The sequence below is a fragment of the Gossypium hirsutum genome, chromosome A08, assembly GCF_007990345.1.
Source record: "Gossypium hirsutum isolate 1008001.06 chromosome A08, Gossypium_hirsutum_v2.1, whole genome shotgun sequence".
Lineage (NCBI taxonomy): Eukaryota > Viridiplantae > Streptophyta > Magnoliopsida > Malvales > Malvaceae > Gossypium > Gossypium hirsutum.
This window is the reverse complement of record NC_053431.1, coordinates 36527053-36532553: the sequence shown is the minus strand read 5'-3', so window position 1 is coordinate 36532553 and position 5501 is coordinate 36527053. Positions and strand designations below refer to the sequence as shown.

General features: G+C 31.6%; 1 long non-coding RNA gene across 1 annotated transcript; it reads right to left on the bottom strand.

The window, feature by feature from the left end:
- Positions 1-1642: 1642 nt before the first annotated feature.
- On the bottom strand, positions 1643-2649 carry LOC107897006 (uncharacterized). The gene is made up of 2 exons (XR_001683997.2): positions 2306-2649; positions 1643-2045 (listed from the first exon to the last, which is right to left on the bottom strand). It is a non-coding gene; the product is annotated as an uncharacterized lncRNA (long non-coding RNA).
- Between the last annotated feature and the right edge of the window lie 2852 nt (positions 2650-5501).

The window sequence follows — 5501 nt, the reverse complement described above, 5'->3', positions numbered from 1 at the left end:
GTACATTGTTTAACTTTTTAAATAATTAAAATTACTAGGCCAAACCTCAATCTAATGTTGCAATACCCTCGTAAATATTAATAAATAATATTCACAAATTCTATCATCAGAAAACAACATTTCGAAACCACTACTTGTAACTCCACTATCTTTTGGGTCGTTACAACTCTTCTTTATTATATTGAAATCTCCTTTTTTCTGTGATTTTTATCCTCTTTTGAGGAATTTTTCCACATAATATTTACATTTTTAATTCTTTCTATTCTTATTTTCTTCACTTTATTCTTTATTTAATCGGGTGCGGAAAAAATAAAAGTGTAAAATACTATATGCACTAATTAAGTTAATAATGGACAAAACTTCTTCTAATATTTCATCAACTCAAATTTAAATGTATTATAAGATAAATTAACGCTTTTATTATGGTAGTGTTTAGAAAGTCACTTAGTAATTAAATTTGGGTGTCAAATAATTATATAAGTATGATATGCTAGGGTAACCAATGTAATTAGTGGGTCCCACCAAAATGAGTGCAATTTGAGCACCCAATTACATTTTTCAATTATTAGGAGAGGGAGGCAATTAAAAAATTACACAAGTAATTACACTCAATGTTCTATTTTTTTTAATATATACAAGCTATAAAAATTACATTATAAATATGAACATGTATTAGTGTTTGAGATGATAATGGCAAGAAATTTATTATATTATAGATCCTAAAATATTATATTATAAAAATAATTTATATAATTTATAAAATTATAAAAAAATTTATATTATTTAAACAAAAAAAATTTCTAAAGTTATAGCTAAAAAGTTTTAAATTAATTTACATTATAATTAAAATCTTATGACTAATAAGTATGAACATTAGTTATTTATGTGCCCATGCTATATATTATAAAAATAATATAGTTTTTCATAAAAAAATTATAGTTTTTTATCATAATTTATTTATAAAAGATAACTTTCTAAAATTATGGAAAAAAATTATATTATTTATAATAAATGCTATGAAATTTATTCGACATAAAACTTTTTTTTTATGAAAGTTATATACTATAATTCTATATTATTTTTATTTAATCTATGTATTATAAAATGGATATAACCTAGTATAAGTCTTTCTCCAATTAAGTTTATATATTTTTTTATAATTAAAGCTACAAACATTTTCGACTATGAACCCAAACATTATAGGGTCAATGCTAATTATACAAATACAAAAAGGTTTTCTTGCATCATATCGTGGGGCACGAAACCATTTGAGAGAATGGTACCAACAAAAGAATCATAAACAACTCATGAACCCTTTAATTTGAGACATTCAAGATTTCAGAATGTGATTGAGAAGATATTTGCTATTTAAAAAAAAATTCATATCAGCAACATCATCTTAGTATATCATAAAAAATAACAAGATTGAATTGTACTAATATGTTACATGTTTCATAACTTTAATCATAGGTGGAATTGAGATGATCCATACTTTAAACAGTACATGGAAGAAAGAGAGATTGGTAATCTTAATAATGCATATTCAAATTCAGATGATGAACTCGGTCAAGGAGTAACAAATAATGATAAAGAGCATATGTTAAATATTAAAAAAATAATCCAAAAATATGCACCGAAACAATTAGATAAAATTGCACATGGTATGTATTTTTCTTATTATTTTTATTAATAATATAATACATATTGTAGCAGGCCTATTCTTCTCGAGCCCAAATCAAGAAGTCTAAATCAAATAAATACGAAGAACCAATTACCAAATATTGGCCCAATTACAAAAACATAACCCAAATTAAAAAGAACCCAAACTAAAGATAAAAACAAGCCCGAAATTCAGACCCATTTACAATGGCCCAATACCCGAATGAAATAAACCAGGCCTAGTGGCCCAAAACCTAAACCTAGGTTTAGCCGAACAGAAACCCTAGCCCCAACCCTTAAGTGCACGGCAACCCAGCCTCCGTACGGCCTCCACGCACCACTGCACACCATGTCGCCTCCTTCGTACGACACAGCTAGCCTTGTACCTGCAAATCAGATGAAAATAGAGGACAACAGCAGGAAATAGGCAATAGCCACGAAAAAATAAACAAAAATTTGTATTTTTCTTTCATGGCTATAAAAGCCACAATGATCATTGTAATTTTTTTACGCATACAAAGCAATCAAAAATAGAGACATTGAGAAGAATCAAAATATAAAAAACTTAAAAGGTGATTCAGGTTTTTTTTTTGTATTTTGAATTCTTTTTTCGAAAGCAAATACGTAAAAAAAAAGGAATATTTACCCATTGTTTGGTTTCGGGATTGTCGGCGTTCGCTTTTCTGGTCCAAAGACTGTCGGATCCCAGGGGATCCGGTTGAAGTCACGGCGGAGGAGGCCAAGAGTCAATATTTTTTTTTCTTTTTAAGAGTTTTGGCGTTTGTTTTTGAAATCTTTCGGTTTTAAAACTGATTCTACGTAAAAAAGGGGCTCAGTTTAGGCTTCGGGTTTCTCTCTGATCACCACTGACGGCGGTTACCGTCGCTATCAACGGTGGACGGCCGATGGACCCTAATCGAATCCTAGGGCTGTGCCCATAGAGAGAAACTGAGAATAGCTTTCTGTTTTTTTTTTAATGGCATAAAATAATCTCTTTTTTTTTTCAAAATTTTGATTTTATAACCTTTCTATACGGTGCCGTTTGGAACCCCGATTTCAGTGGCCAAAACGACAGCATTTCAGCCTTCAGCCCGCGTTTTGACCCGATCCTGTTAAGTGATCCGCGTGTTTTTGGATTTTTCGGGTTATTTACGCAATGAGCCCTTCCTCATTTTTTCTTATTTTCAATCAAACCCTATTCATTCTTTTTGTCTTTTTAATTCTACCCCAAAACTTTTGCATTTGACCCATCTTGGTCCATATTGAAACTGCACGTTTTGGAGGGACACGGAATATTGCCCATTTGATCCCTCCTTGTCATTCATGCGTTACAATTCGACCCCATACCTTATTGTCTTTTCTGATTTTCCCCCAAAAATTTTGTTTAGCTTTCAATCTCATCCTTCTTTTTACTTCATTTTTTTTAAAAACACTTTTGATTTTTTTCCTTTTTTTTTGTTTTATATTTTTAGCATTTAAAGTTCTATTTTTAATGTCACTTTAATCATTATTTAATCCTTTTATATCCTTGCACTCATTTTTTTCAATTTAGATTCCAAATTTCATTTTAAAGTCGACTAAATCCCTATTTATTAGGTTTGGACTTTTTGGATTATTATATATTTTTATTATACTTTATTATACTTATTTGTTTACTTATTTATTATTTTATTTTATCTCATTTTGTTCTTTTATTATTGGTTCGTTTTTTATTTATAGGGTATTTTATGCTTTTATTGCTTTAGTTATCATTATCATTATAGTTAGTGTTGTTATTAGTATTAATATTTATATATTATTGTCATCATTATCATCTAATTTTATTATTATTATTCTAACGTGTAAATTATGTCATATTATCATAATTTTCTTTCGCATATCATAATTCATTGTACGTGACAATTTCCTCATGCTTTAGTCGCATTTTATATTATAATCGAATAAATTAAGCGTATCTCTTTTGAATATTACACATTTTTACCTAAACTTGTAAAAAATTTAAAATATTAAAAATAGGTAATATTTCGCATTTAGGAAATTTGAGAGATCGTATCCTAACTTACGACGTCTCAATTTTCCCGTTAAACCTAAGTAGCCGAATATCCCTTCGAATTAAAAAACATGATTGTTGAATAAAAATAACAGCAATATTCCGAGTTTAGAAATTCGAGAAGGCCGTGCCCTAACTTACTGGGTCTTGGTATTTCTCATTGGATCTAAACTACCGAATATCCTTTTAAAATCAAAATACAATTTTTAAAATAAAACAATTAATAGGCAAGCTCATTTTCGAGTGTTCAAATGTCGCATCCTAACTTACGGGATGCAACATTTCGTTATCTCAAGACAAGAGGGCCTTTAACGCTCATTTCAACTTATCCAAGAATTTTTTAATCAACATTAGTAAAAAGAGAGGATCGTATATTAAATTCTTTTCGAGTTTTTAACTTTCGACGTTAAGACATTACTTGATCAATTAGGTACCAATTTTGGGTGTTACGAGGGTGCTAATCCTTCCTTGTACGTAACCGACTCCCAAACTCGTTTTCTCGATTTTCGTAGACCAAAATTGTTGTCTTAGTAAATCAAAACGTTTTATTAAAATAATCAATCACAAGGTGACCCGACCACACCTCATAAAAAAAGATTGGTGGCGATTCCTCTTTTTTCATTTTCATTTTCAAAATAAAAGTTGGCCGTCTTTTGAAACAAAAAAATGATTTCGACAGCTTGGCGACTCCACTGAGGAGTGAGAGAGTCAAGCCATAAATTGATTAATTTATGTCTTTTCGTTAAAAATTGAAAATTTGATTTAAAATACGATCATTTCATTGCATTTTATCTGTTATCTTCGTGATCCTGGTCATAATACCTGCTTTGTTGGTTCGAGTATTTAAATATTTTTGCATATTGCATTGCTTAACCGCTCGGTCCTACCCTTTAGGTGGGAGTGAGAAACTAGTCCTTCGTGAAGTTTCAACTCCATATAGGATAGTGGATCGCTTTCGGGATACATCCATACCTATGTCTTCATGAGATTTTCATCTCCGTATAACCATAGGGAAATGTATTCTCTTGAATCAAACTCGATCTATATGAGCCTATAATGGGTAAGGATTGAGGAATCTGTTGGTTCAGGTACCTTTGTCTTTAGGACCGAACCACATGTAGTGACCCATAGGAGCCCACCCTAGGTAGAGCTACACCAAACCATTAGCGGTCGTCTGAATAGGTGTTCTGCTTGTTATTTATTGCTTGCTTTAATTTCATATGAATTGTACTGACTTGTGTTGTCTTGCTTGTGATTGCATGACATTTCATCATAAAAAGGGTGTTGGTTCAAGTTCAATTACTAAATAGAGAGCTTGTCATGGAGAATGGATTTCTTGATAAAGTGGAGGATAATGCAGCTGTCCGTATATGGTCAGAGAAAACACAATTGGAAAAAGGAGATAGCTTGACAGCGGGGTATACGTCAGAGTTATGGGACTTCACTCGTATTAGCGTGACACAAAATGATCTTCGGGAATTGAAGGAAATGTGGGCCCAATGGGGTGATGAAGTCAAACAGCTATTTTATGACAATTACGGTGATCCACCCTACTTACTCGATATCAAGATCGATAAGCATCTGTTTCGAGCTTTGGCCCAATTCTGGAATCTGGCCTACAGTTGTTTCACCTTCAGTAACATAGATTTGGTGCCCACAGTGGAAGAATATACCGCCCTACTTCGATGTCCAAGGGTTCAAGTTGACAAGGCCTATTATAGAGCCGCTAATGTTCCAACCTTTGCGAAGAAATCGATGAATATCACCAGAATGAGTGAGTCGTGGGTTACGG